Here is a 14,906-nt window from a genome sequence, read left to right as displayed (position 1 = left end):
AACTATTCTACTATCAAAGCCCACAGGAACCCTAGAGATCTGCAAGATTCAAATCCTGGAAAAAGGTATTTCCAGGAAGTAGGAGATGAAGAAGAGGCCCTCAAGAAATTTCAGGATCGTTTGAGTGCAATCCACAGCTCTGCAAATTACACAGGCTATAGTTGCTGCGCAGCAGGGTGGGGTTCATATTTTCTGCTTGGTTGGGGACTTTAGGCCAGAGGGGAGGTGTTGGAATCCAGTGCATGATTCAGGGTTTCCTTTAATGCTCTTTTTAATCAAATGTTGGCAATTCCACTGTTTACTCAGGGTTCCAGTGTCCAGCTTAATTGCTGCTTGCTTGGACCAGCTGTTCTCCAACCCTTATCTACCATGAAATGGGAGTCAAAACTTGCTCAGTGGAAGGGGAACAGAAGCCACAAACTTTCTTGGTGTGTACAAAGTATGCTTAGCTGTGAAGTGTTGGGATGGCAGCAGAACATTTACTCAGAAAGGAGAGCAAAACCTTGCTCAATACAGAATAAATGGAGGTTGTAATTTGCACAACAGTGGGGTAGACAATTTTTCTTCAGTCTACATATTTCCATGATGGGGATTTGTTTGCTTTCTTTTGTTCAATAAAACTAGCTTCCCTGGATACTTTCTATCCTGCCACTTTGCTTAGTTTGGGGATTCAATCAAGATATCATTTTGACAGATATGTACTGTTAGATGGTACTTTATTGTTTATAATATGCCATTTACAGATGCGCACTTCAAGAATTTTTACCTTATTGAGCATATCAGAAATCTATAAAAGGGAGGTCAGAAAAATTAAGGTATATCAAAGAAAATTAGAAAAAAATCACTAAAAACAATTAATGTAACCCTTTCTACATGCATATCGATCAAATATAGCCAAGGTAGGGTGGAACCACTGACAGTTGAAGGAATCAGGCTTCTAATGTAGAGTGGAAATGACAGATAACTAGTGTTTTTCTTCAGTTTTCACAGAGAAGATGGATATTTAGATTGCAGATCCACTGGATGCAGGTATTAAAGTGTTGCTGGAGGTCATTATTCAAAGAGAAATTATACCAGGTAGTTTCACACCCAGAGATTCTGAGAGAAACGAGTGACAAAATAGCAGAGACTCCAACTATCACATTCCAGTGTTCTCTCAAAAGGAAAATTGTTATAAATATGAAGTTCATGGGCAGAATTTTACATCCCATGGGCAGGGCGCGCCCAACCCAATCGGGCATAAAATAGCATGCATGACGTCAGGCAAGCGTCCCAACGCCATCGTGCACCGCACGATATTTCAGTCAACGGGCATGCGCGAGAGTCAACAGTGCACCCACTGACACTTGAGATGCTTATTAAGGCCATTAAAGTATTAATTAACAGCGATTTTTTGCTGCTGTCCAACTTTACGGTTGGCAGGCAAATCAGCCAGATGGCCTTTGCATTTTTCAGGAAACCTCATCCAAGGGTGGAATAAGGTTTCCATCATTAAATTTTTTTTATAATGTTTTGACAGAATTTTTATTATCTATATGTTCAGGTGAGTGAGTCCTTTTCTGCATTTCATTATCTTTATTTTTGTTTTTAAAACTCTTCAGCTCCCTGAGGCAGCTCTCTGCCTTCAGGGAGCTTTCATTGCGTTATCTCTCGTACCCGCGCTAACTTCAGCACTCGCCCCCACCCCAGCAGCGCTGAGCTTCTCAATGTGCATTTCACGCTGGCTGGCCATTAATTGCAGTCAGGGGCTGATCGCAGGTGGCAGCCCATTTCCTGGCCGCTCCTGGGCCCACCCACCGCGCCCACCCAACGACCCAAAAATCCTGCCTCATAAGTTGTTACATTTTGGGACTGCCTGTTTAATTTAAGGTAAAATGGGGTAGTGAAGGGGGTCGTGTGGCCTGTTCCGAATATTGCTTGACAGCTAGCATGGGTGGCTTGGTTGTTGTGGGGGCAGTGATTTACTGGGAAGAAGGTGTAAGATGTTTATACCTATAATTAATGACCAGAGCAGTTGTACTCACAGTGGATAGACTTTTAGTCTACAAGTCTCAGAGGGAGATGTTAGGAATGTCAAGTTTTATAAAGTTTTATACTTTTACTCTCTGCTTAATTCCAAGGTAGGAGAGTTGAGGGTTTAGAAGATAGCTAATTAGCATTGCTACCTCAATACCAGGCCCGTGTGATTCATGTTGCCATGGGGATGCATGTTAGGAAGGAATAGTCCGTAAGAAGCAATTGTAGGATTGGGTTGCAGGTTTTTCCTAAGATTATCCCTGAGCCTCACAGAGGTGTCAGTCCACAAAAATCTGTGGGAGAGAGAGAGAGAGAGAGGGAGAGAGAGAGCAGAGGGATAGAGGCAGCCAATCTCTATTGTACGCCATGCAGAATGTAGGTGGAAGCTTGCACTCAGATTGAAGGGACCAAGTTTGTGAGGACTTAAACAAGGTTGGAAGATTTGCCTAACTTTGACTAGAGGGAGGAACCTCCAAGGTAATCCCCACCATGAAAGTCAGCTCAGGGGTAAAAAGTTATCCAGCGGGAAAAGGGAGAAGTATACAAGCCATCGGGAGCTGAGGATAGCTTGGGCTGATTCCTGGAGAATGAGGTGTTCGCTTAAGGCATAAAGTATAACCATGGAAGAGGATTTTTGGTCATTTTAGAAGTTAAATGCGGAGCTTTTCTGTAATGTAGAGTATAAGTTGCCTACTTAATAGCGTTTAGGCAATGTTGCTTTTAGTTTCTATAAACCTTAAAACTTGAAATCTTGTCATGTCATCCTTCCAGTCAGTCACTGGAAATTCAAATATCTTTTTAAAAGTTATCAGCCTCTACAGGGATTGTAGCAAAATATTGCTGGAGGACTGGAGCACGGCAAATGAGGAATTCTCTTTCAAGATAAAAAAACATAGTTAAGTTAGGAAGTTATAGACCAGTTAGTTTCATTTGAGGTGTTGGATAACTGCTGGTGTTTATAGCACAGGATAAAATTTCTAAGACTTGGAAAAACATGACTTAATCAGGGATGGATTCCTAGCATGGATTCCTAAAGGGTAGATCAAGATTGACCAGCTTTTTTTGAATTGTTTAAACAAAACAGGCAGGAGAGATAAAGGAATTGAGGTACAGTGATTTATATGGATTTTCAAAAAGTATTTGGTAAAGTACAAACAGAGGGTAATTAAGAGGAATACGGTCATATGGAGAGATTTTTGATGGGTAGGAAGCAAAGTGTAGGAGTAAGGAGGCTTATCATGGACTGGAAAGACATGGTAAGTGATGTTGCACAGATGTTTTTGTTGAGCCCATTGTTATTTGTAACATACGTAAATGGTCTAGATTTAAAAATTAAAAGTTGAAATTTGCTGTTGACACCAAATTGGAGGTATGGTAAATTACAGAAAGAAAGAATTATACTAGCTAAAGATAGGAGATGTACTTCAAAGTAAACAAAATGATGCAATGTGCTTTGGAAGTAATAAGCAGGAATGTAAAAAACCTTCAAGATTATGAAGGTTATGAGAAGATCAATAATGACATTTTTTTCACTGGTTGGTGATATAGTAACAAGGGGTCACAAACTTAAAATCATCATCAACAAGATTAAAGGTTAATAAATTAATTCCATTACACAGTGTTCAGATTGTAAAATTTTGCCAGAAACTATTGTTGAAGCAGAATTCAGAATTTATTTTAAATGAAAGAATAGTTGCTTCTAAAGGAGTACTATTAAAGGATATGAGGAGTGAACAGGAGAGTGGGATTATGCTAAATTACTTGTGTGAAAAAACTACTGACATGGATTTGATGAGTTGAATTCTGATGCATGCTCTGGCGTTCTAAGATTCTACGATTGTACCTTGAGGGGCTCACCTGTGAGCTGCGAAGTACCATCTAACTGGCTGAAAGTTTTCCAAATAAATTATTTAACTCTGATAATCTTTGCACATTTCTTTGCTGTAATTGGAAAACATGAGGGGGAGAAAGCACTAGCAAATTATTTAGCTGTGTTCTGTGCTGCTCTAAGGATTCCTATCCCAGCATATATTAATTGACAAACATTAGCAAAAGGTTGGCTTTTGCTTACACCTTAAGTTTTAGGTCATTAAATAGGAACTGGCACAGTATTCTACAACAGTCATCAAAGTGTGAAAAGTTAATATTAGGAACATTGGAACATGAGCAAGCCATTTAGGTCCTTGAGCCTGTTCCACCATCCGCTGAGATAATGGCTGATCTGTGAACTAATTCTATATACCTGCCTTTGCCCCAAGTCCTCTGATATATTTGGCTAACAAAAACCTATCCGTCTCAGTTTTAAAATTAACAATTGATCGTATAATTTTCCTTATTGTATTCCTTTTTTGAATTGCCCTGGAGCTTGGTGAGCCTATAGTTCCCCATTGCATTCTCCATGGCAACGCCTTGGCCAGTGGAGTCAACTTGACAACCAATCAGCACCCTTTTCTCCTCGAGTATAAATTGTTGTGGTGGTTTGAAATTTGGCATTCTTGCATTTGTCCTGATGAGTGCAAGTGAAACAGCTTTGGCAACATGTCTCTCCTTTCAGCAATAATCTTATAATTATTATAATTATAATGTTTTAGTTTTAAGTTGAGAAAGATTAAAGGATCCTTGGTGCATAGTGGTTGGCTGCTGGCTCTTCATTGCTGCTAATAGAAAAAAGATGCTGGATGTGCACAACAGCAGGTCAGTCAGCACCAATAAAGACAAAGGGCAGCTTATTTCATTTCAGAATGACGAAGACACCCAAAAAGTCAGAGCCTTTCTTTTCTGGTAACAGATGCTGACTGATTTCTGGTGCATTGCCTGAACTTTTTTTGTCCAACGCCTGTGTTTGTTGATCTTCACAAAAACACGTATTTTGATGTTTCATGTGCATAAAAAGGATTTAGCCACTTAGGGGAGGATTTTTCCTAATCACTGTGTGTTCGTGAAATCATGAACATAGCGGAAAGAATTCCTGTGGTTGACATTTCTAAATTTTGTTAGGATCACAAAGGACTAAAGTCTCCCAATTATGTTTCTGATGTTGTTAGCACACAGCAAGCACCAGAAAGTTTACCCCAGCTGTTTTGCGAGTATAATTTTTATTCAAGGTATTTTTTAACATTTAAAATTGTTATCCAATTATTGCACCTTCTTTGATTTCTATCACTGCGTTAGCACATCTCGACATCTAAAAGTGCAGTTTGGTCCTTTTTTTGGTATTCCAGCGTTTGGTATTCCATTCTGGCAAATGTGCTCACCGGTAAGTCTACCGCTGTCTATTTTGTGGAACTGCACATAAAAAGAGACACAAATATTGCACTTCTCTTTACTACCTAGTGAGAACAGTCTGAGGTTATAGAAATAAAACGTGATACTTTGCATTAAACGATAACTGAAATAAGTGCAGGTGGTGATATCAACGCTAAATACACTTAACACGCATTTAACACGCCCGCCGGAATTCATTCGAATTGCGAATTTAACATATTTTCTCCCTGTCTGCGTGAAGTTGAGAGATTGGTTCCTTGTTTGAATGCCATGTTACATATTTATATGGACGGTATTGTTGACCACAAGTAATACACTTTTTAATTAATAAATATTGTTCTAGCAAAGGGCCGACGCAGGCAGGGTGGCCTCCCTTTGTGCGCGAAACCTCTATGGTCCCATATATTTTTTTGACGACACGTGGGTGCTTGTTTCGGATTCGTTGCCATTTAAGAGAAAGGACGACGAATTTCAACATGTTAAATTTCAACATGTTTTGAATGGCAGTGACCGCCTTCCGTGCGCTAAATTAATCCATCGGCTGCGTTTTATATTGAATTCCTTTCCAATCTGCTTGCAAGATCGACCTATAAGTTTTTTAAATTTTCATTGGAGAAAATGCAATTGGCAGTTACAAATCCAGTTCTGCAGTTGAAACCGGTAATACATTTGTATTGATTTAAGAAGCAAATTTAGAATGCAAAACGTCCTAATTTTGACCCCGGGTTCATAATTGGATTAGAAACTTATAAAGTATGAACAGTGCTTTCATGAGGGTCAAATATTAGAGGTGTGGAGAGGACTGCCATATAGAGTTGCATTATGCGACGTTAACTCTAATCCTTAAAGGTTACAATGCCCGCTGATCCTATCGCTAAGGGACTCTGCTAATTTTAACAGCAGCTGAAACAGCTGTACGGGTGTTCACATCCTTTTTTTTAATATAAAACAGAACTTCCTATAGAGGAATCATAATTATATATCGGTGTTACACTTCGCTGTAACTCTACAATCCCTGCAGCTGCTAAATTGGCTAAAATTATCAACCGGCTATTGATTTTGGAAGAAGATATTTATCCGTTATATTAAAGTTTCTGAGGGAGATGCCGTCAGCTTGTAAAGTATGTGGGGCTTCCTTCCGAAAACGGGATCCGGCTCTAAATCGCAATCTGCTTTCTGTCATTCCCGGTAAAACAGGTTTTGAGTAATTTTCCTTAGATTTTAATCACACCTCGACGTTGACTATAATCTTAGATTAATGCTTCATTTCAGTCTCAAAACGACTCGACACTTGTACGACTTTTGGAATGGAAACTTAGAAAAAATTATGCTGCGGGCTGTAAATGTTTTTAAAGACCGTGTCAACATGGTAAATAATGTGGCTATTATTAATACATCAAATTGGCATATATGAAGTCTTCGGTACTGTGCTTTTATTCATTACATCAAAACAAAACAAGTATCATTGGTGTAAATTTGATATTGCGGATTTTAAACTTAGATGTTTGTTAGTCAACAGAAGACGCACAGAAATTGATCGCTCGGCAAATGTGCGAGGCTGGAAAGGGTTAAATTGTCGCTCGTGTTCCTCCAGGCGCCTCTCTACAGTTCCCCTTCTCTCCGGAGCGGGGTGCTGCAGGTTTGCTCTCGCGAAAAGACGTCTGCTTATTTAACCGGTTCTGCGATTTAGAGCAATATAATACAGCAAAGCAAAAAGGGGCCGGGGGATGGTGGTAGTTGTGGGGGGGGGGCGGGGGATCCACAGATAATGATAGGCGAGAACCACCATCCAAAACCACTTTTATTTTTTAAACCGTTTCGAAAAGCGAAGCTAGACATGTGTCGAAACGTGTTTACATGTCAACCCAGATGCAGGTCATGCGGAGATTTCTGATCTCCAGTGATTTAACTCTAAAACAAAATATATGCGGTTAGTGCAAGTATCCCAGCAAAGCTTCCAAATAAAGCTGGGATGGGAACGTTCTGTGTGGCAGGGATTCCCCACCCCTCCCCCTTTCTGTTCACGCTGCCGGTTCTCCGATTCGTGAAGTTGTTAACGTGACCAAAGGAGTTTCGTTTATTTCCAGCTCATAAACCCGAGCCGAATCACAGTGATACCTGTTAAAAGTCGGAGATTTCAGCATCGACTCCATCGTTGTTGCTCTGCCTTGAACTATCCACTATTTAAGAAGAAGAATTTGGCAGCAAAAAAAAAACCCCAAAAAATGGCGCTTTGGTGAATTGTGTGTTACTTTTAAAATTTTTTAGATGACTCACAGTTGGTGACTCCGTGATTTCATGTTAAGTAGCGAATCCCAATGATCTCTGACTCTCACTGATCCAGGTGACGGAATTTACTGTGACTTTTTGGAAACGTACATTCCCAAAATGCCTTTCTAAAAATAAGTTTCAGAAAAGCTGATTGCATCTTTCAACTGTAAATCAAGGGAAAGTTAAACGTCCGTCTGTTTTATTAAGTCACATAAAATACGGGCTACTCGCAACCGTTTTAACTGTCTATTCACGCTGTGAATTGAAGGTGGCATTAGGAGTGCACAAATAACAATTTTATAAATAAAAATCACGTCTTACTTTACCGTTCGAACGCACGTAACTGAATGTATTTTGGCAGGAACGTGTGTCCAAATCCGTGCATTTCATCTTGTTTTTCTCACTGCGCGACCCGTCAGGTTTTTTTTTAGCTTTTCGGTATGTGCAATATTGAAATAAAATTAGGGGCTGTAAAGCTGGCCTAAAATAATAATCCTACCTAATGTTCGCGTGTGCTTCTTCGTAATGAAACCTATTCCCCGAGGTCGGGCAGCCTAAACGTCAATCAAAGGGGCTGATTCAGAATGCCATTGTTTGTGTCCAACGTCACTGCTTTTCCTCTTATATTAACTTACAATGAAATGGCCGTCTGATCACTCATTCGTAATGTAGGTCATTATTTTCTTAAATCCAAGAGAGAAAAAAGTCCCAATCTTTCAGCCAGAGATGTTGCCTGACGCTTTACAAACAGAACCGTGTTTACTCAGCACGTTTTTAGACTACCCTGGGTTTATTTAAATCCAGCCACTGGAAAGGACAATGAATGCAGACGGAAAACCCAATAGAAGCAGTATGGTACATCTCATTAAAGCAATGCGAGACACTGCCTTATAGCAGATATTTAATTCCGTTTTCTTTAAAGGTTACAAATATAAAGATAGCAGCGTTTGTAAGTTCTAATATGCAGGAAATATGTGTGATTTCATTATTTATCGACTATATGGAAGGATAAGGACGGGCATTTTCTGGTGGACATCGGTAATTAGGCTTTACAAACTGGATGAATATACAAAAGTTTCTCCAAATAAATATAGGCGTTGATTCTGTTATCCAATCTTTAGGACTAATGCGTGGCTTTTTTAAGAGGTCGTCTTCTATCTGAGTGTAGCAAAAAGATTTGAACATCCAAATGAAGTTTCCTTCTGGTATAACAGCTGTTATGTGTACTCTGCTCATTCTTATCATTCTTTGATTATCTGGGATAGAATTCTTGTCATATGCTTTCTAGCTCCTGCCTTCTCAGGAGGTTTATTGGATTTCCAAAATAATTCAAAGAAGGTAAAGCTTACAAGTCCAAACATACTCGCCATCTTTGGATTTTGTCCTTTAAATAAGTTGTTAAAGATGCCTGATAACAATGGTTATTTAGAGAATTCTGAAGTATGCTATACGCCCTTGTGGAATCGCTTGTGCCTGTTTCTGAATTTTGTAAAGATTGCTGAAAAGTAAATACTGTTCATAATTGAGCTACGCTGACTGAAGACCATTTTTAAAAAATATTATTTCCTAGAAAGGCTTGTGTATTAAAATAATCGAAGGAATTCGAAGTTTTCCAATATCATTACTTAGGTGAGGTGTCTTCTTGCAGAATATCTACTGCGTGAATTAATTGTGCACGCAGTTACATGTCTGCTTTAAAGACAGCGCGGAACTCTTTAGGGACATACGGTATATGTATATCGTTCTATATTAGGATAGCAGGTTCATCTTCTTATTTGTAAGCAAAATCTGACAGTCAGAACTCGTAGATGCCAGAAGTGTTTATCTTTCCTATAGATAGATCAATATACAATATACAGAACAACTTAAAGGGATTGTCCACGTTTAATCACATTGTGAACATTAATACTGAAGCCGAAGGAATGTTGGCTTCTGGTCAACACGACAGCACATTTTAGCGTACCTCACAGTTCGGGTTTATTTCGAGTTTACAAAAGTTCATCACACAAGCCACTGAACCTTAAGTGCCCTTTTCTTTCATTCATTGTGGAGTTCTGTCATTCACCCTAGATTGTGACTATGATTACAGGTATTGCTGCTCCCCCCCTTGTTTGCACTTCCCAGTGCTAAAAATAGGTATTTACAATGTTGGTTTGGAGCATTTATACTGCGAGAGGATTACATCAATTTTAATGCCGAGGTTGAATTATGAATATTTAGAAGAAATGTAAAAAATGGCTAAAGTTCCACGCCTTGCTCTGCAATTATATTAATTGACATTAACTACAGCAGGTTACAGAGAAAGGTCATTCCAATTTAATTTTCGGCTTTAACCTCCAATTTGAGTACGCTTCTTTGTCACAAATCTCTATGTATGCAAAACAGGAAATTTTATTGCTATTTTCCTAATCCCATTTGTTGGGGTTGCCTCCAAACAAAGGTTAACCTTTCCCTTTCTCCAAACTTCAAACTCCAGAGGGAATCTGCAAAGATAGTTTGAGAAGCTTTGGTATAATGCCATTGCCTTGCATCTGATAAATGAAAGTGGATTGTCGCCAAATGATCGTACTCCTCGAATTGGCAAGTGTTACAAAATAGTTCAGGAAACATAACTTCTTCACAAAAATATATTTCCCAGGAATATATTTAAAATAATGGACAGCCCAACACAATGATTTTCAACACGTTTTATCATGAGTACTCGCAATAAGTTCAGTTGAATAAATTCCAGTACATTTATGTGCATATTTGTGTGCTTTAAAGTACGTTGAGTTTGAGCTCACGTCGTTCCTTAATGCAAGATATCACAATTACGACTAGCGGGTAGGGCTGGGTGGTCAGGGATATATGTCGTCTCTCTCTTCTCTCTCAAAGGTTTTACCTGTGGTTATTTATCCTGTTCAGGATATTAATATTTCTAGGAGACTCTACAACAGGGTAAATTACACACGATATTTGGAAAGGAGTGGACTCTGTGGGCTGGATGTCTCATTCTCATGCCAGCCTTTCTTTATGTTATGTTTTATCAGGGCACAGGGTATACAACTTGCACAGAGCTTACTCGAAACCAACCTGCTTGCTTTTTCATTACCCTAAAAAGAGGGAAATGCAGTTTATTTTTTTCACTGGTTGAGACTATTAAAAACACATTATACTCATTGTCTGGTTCTATCTAAGAATAAAATTGGATCAATGGTTAGTACTTGAACGCCGAACATGAAGTGGAAATGCAGAGTTGGCCAAAGCAGCTGTTCGGTGTGGAGTCAGAACAAAGAGAAAACCACTGATGTAGATCCAGCTTGTTTGTTCTAACCGCTGAGTTTCGGAGAGAGCTGATGGTGTCTCTTAGATCTATAGTTGTGTATGATATTTAAATCCCCTTTTTTTTGCAATACAAAAGAGATATAGGCGAACATGCAGTTCTAGCATTTGGGCCGCTCACAAACTGTGAGCATCAGTCGTAAACGAGATTATGATCCCTGCCACATCTAACTCAAATGATAGGTGCATAAAATCTTATTTTCCTTAGCGCAGAACAGTTTAATCGCCTCAATTTTCATTGGATACTATAACCATGTTATTGGGCAGAAACTGGTAACCAGCGACTACAAAGCCCAGTCTTATGATTGATAGCAACATATTTTGAAGTGAAACCTAATTTGTACTTCCGAATTTCCAGCTAGGTCTTCATTTCAATATATAATGATGTTATGTACTTTATGAAAGGTAATATTGTTGCTATGAAATACAAAAAATATTGTTCGGTTTTGGCGCATTACTAAAGTCCCACAAGTCAGAACATTGTGAAAAAAAATGTCAAATCTCAAAGTTTAAGGAAAAAAGGCGACAACTGATACAATTTTACTTATAGACAACATTGATACAATGCAATTAATGTTCAACTAGGGAAGCCCCACATAGGAATATAAAATAATCACAAAGAAACTGTAGTTATATTCTTTTTATCCAGAATCTCTTTGGATTCTGCCGATAACTTGCCAATTCATTGGAAGGTCTTTCTTGTGTTCTCTCTGCTGTGATTATACCACCCCTCCCCCCCCCCCCCCCCCACCCCACCCCCACCGTCCCTCTTGATAGCCTTTTCTTGTTTTCATAGCTTAAAAAGCAGCTAATGTTTTATTACTACAATTTAATTAGTTTTTGAGAATCTTAAAATGTAATATAATTTATTTTAGACATATATAACCTACATTTTATTTTGATGGGATTTTAAATATTCATGGCAATTGATCTCTGCTGTTTTGTGGTTTTTACTTTAAGTTTAGCGGGTAGCTCGAAAATAAATTACCTATATGAACTATATAATTCTTAATTATTTCATATATGCAGATATACATAGTTAAATGTCAGAAATTACATTTTTATGTATTAGAGCCTATTTCTCTAAAGGCATGATCAAGAACCACTATGCTACTTGTAACCGAGATGTAATAGAATAAACACACAATACAGATTTGACAGTAGATAAAGCGCGTGTAAGTTATTGTGGAAAAAATAACAATTATAGGGGAAGATGAACGTCTCTTCGGTGTTTTCATCGGACTAAATCACATAGTTTTATGGGATGTAAACTCACAACTAATTACAGAAAGAAAAAAAAGTTCCAATTCTACAATCAATTTAACGTAAACAAGAAAACCTTGGAAATTTTCACAAGACCTGGTTTCCTCTCCGAGTAGGATACCAATCATTCAAACTTTCTATCGACTGTTACCGAAAACTGGCACCGATAAGATCGAACAGATCGTTAAAGGGCATATTTAGAGATCCGGCCTAAACAGATTTTCTGAACGGTTCCGTTTACCTTTTATTGAAGCTTAGTTTATCCCTTTAGTTGCACCAAGCAAGTCAGCATGCATCCGTTTACAGTTAAAAAAAAGTTTCCACGAGTAAAGACAACAAACTGGTACAGAAACAAGGGGGAATGTATGCCGAGTGATTAAACAGAACACGAAACACTTTACGACAAACTCCAATATTTTTCTCACGCCTAAAACGGATGTTTCATTATAACCTGCACCTTTTTACAGAAACAATTGCCTTCTTTCAACAAAAGGCTGTAATAGTTTTGCCAAAGTCATGAACTGCATATTATACATTAATTGTGAGTCGGTCTAATCAACTGATGGTTCCTATAAATACGTTTCATGTTGTGTAGAGTTGATATATTTACAATAGGAAGGAGCATTCCAACTTTTCCTGACATACAGATTCACTTTGTCCCTGTTTCCTCTTGTAGCAGAGTCTCAATCACCTACAGTTAAAAACATAAATCTTGTTTGTGTGCGTGTATTATAAAACACAGTAATACTACCAAATGATTGATTTTATTGCAGTCTTGTAGTTTAATCATTAGCACATTTGAATGTTTTATAGTACGTGCACCTATATTACATTATTTTTAAAAACATTCAAAGGCAAAGCGTGACTGCAGCACAAGAGTGCGGGTAAAGGGCCGCTCAAAGTAAAGAATTAACACGCCTCCACTTTTGGAAAATATCCCGACCCCACGTGTCACTAGCGTCTGTTCCCCTGCTGGGTCCTTTGCTGTCTCTGGGAATACCAATCGCAGATTAATGAAACTAGCCTGTTTGTTCTCAAAATTGGAGTTTTAAAAACACTATAAATTTAACCTGTGAATACTTGATGCTCCACCGCCTCTCAAAACTAAGACAATAAAGGAACGGTGTTAAAGATTAAACCATGAGATTCCAATAAAATCGATAATTTGATAGTACGACGACTTTCCTGATTGATTGTGAAATGCTCACAAATGTTCTTTGATGGATTGTTTCTGAATCCGTAAACAGTGTGTTTAGTAGGTCGTCTGCATAACACGAATTTTCCATATTTCATGAACAAACAGAAACTTCACACAATACCAGAATCCAATTACGACATCATCTATTAAGGTTAGCAGCAATCTGTATTCAATCATTTGATTCTGTCGATTTTTTTTCTCTCTGGGCAGAATGTGTGAGCTTGCAGCGTTATCTCTTGCCTTCTAACTTGAAATCCAAGACGGGCGCATTCTACTCTGAAGAAGGGACGTGATGTCACAAATGTGGAGTCACTTAAAATAAAAAGCCAGTTTACAAATTGATTTGTGTAAAATTGGTAATTTACAAAGATTATAATGCTCGTACTGTCAGTTTAACAGGCTCTTGCAACTGTGCATTTTTGTTGTTTTCAATGCAAATATAACGTTTTGGTGTTGTGTTCATTAAGCATGACAGCCCAGCGAATCAGTGCACCTAATATTTTTTTGTGAACAGGTCGCCCAGATTGCATTTTAGATTCCTGTGTTTTAAGGCACGCCACCGCAAGCATTTACTGTCTCTTGATTGCAGCAATGACCAGGTTAGCCCATAAACCTATTCACATCTAACAATAGGGATTCTCAACAATTAACAAGAAACAACATAATAAAGTCGTTTACAAAGAGCTAACTATTTACGATAAATTATCCAGTCTTTAGGAGAGCAGTGCGTAATTTCACACGCTTTGTAAGTAAACTGGGTTTCAGGGGATGCACACGCATTCTAGCTGTACCCATCTCGTATTTTTAACCAAACTCCATCCACAACATTCCGATGCTATACGCATTAAATCAAAATGTTTAATTGTTAGAAAAAATATTTTAGCAGATCTAAATGTTTTAAATGCTTGTTATGATAAAGTTAATCTTATTCAGACTTCCAATAAAGCTTTTAATTTAACTGTAATACCTAACCATGACTTTAGAACCCCATTTGACGATTAAAAATGTGGATTTGAAACGTTAAGATGTAAAGTTTTTTTTAATCGGCGTTATTAACTGTCAAATTTCATTAACTCCGATCAGGAGGAATGTGATACTTAGATTGCTGTGATTTAGTTTAATTTGCTTTATTTTGGGGGTGCTTTTGGAACAGCAAGCCAACAACACAAAGAAAACTGGACAACCCTGCTTAACAGCGAAATTAACATGTGAACTGCAGGAAAGAGAGGGCAAATTGCTAACCACACACAGATTCGCCATCTTTAATGGAGTTTAATTCCAGTTTATTCCTTAGCATGCTGCTGCTTAATATTGTGGAGAAAAATGTCAGAGGAGCGTATGTTATAAATCACACTAAAAGGAAGATCTGTTCCGCCTAAACTAATGAGGTAGTCACAAATTCAGTAAACACTAGTTCTAACTGAATAACAACAAAGACCTTGAGATCAGTGGAGCAATATGGCGGAAATTTTAAGCATTTCCTACAGGATATAAGATATCTACTACTGTTATTTTGTTCATTTCAACAGCTTGTTTAGGATAATTATCATCATTATTTGAACCCAGATTTATA

The 14,906-nt window shown here is 38.1% G+C and overlaps 1 long non-coding RNA gene across 2 annotated transcripts; it reads right to left on the bottom strand.

The window, feature by feature from the left end:
• Positions 1-5,114: 5,114 nt before the first annotated feature.
• Positions 5,115-8,134, bottom strand: LOC144672774 (uncharacterized). Of its 2 annotated transcripts, none has more exons than XR_013574167.1 (3): positions 8,051-8,134; positions 7,558-7,676; positions 5,115-5,288 (listed from the first exon to the last, which is right to left on the bottom strand). It is a non-coding gene; the product is annotated as an uncharacterized LOC144672774 (long non-coding RNA). The 2 variants fall into 2 exon arrangements; XR_013574169.1 differs by lacking the exon at positions 5,115-5,288 and adding an exon at positions 7,064-7,460.
• Positions 8,135-14,906: the final 6,772 nt, after the last annotated feature.

This window comes from Cetorhinus maximus, chromosome 3, assembly GCF_964194155.1.
Source record: "Cetorhinus maximus chromosome 3, sCetMax3.hap1.1, whole genome shotgun sequence".
In the NCBI taxonomy this organism is placed as follows: Eukaryota; Metazoa; Chordata; class Chondrichthyes; order Lamniformes; family Cetorhinidae; genus Cetorhinus; species Cetorhinus maximus.
This window is presented reverse-complemented; position numbering and strand designations above follow the sequence as displayed.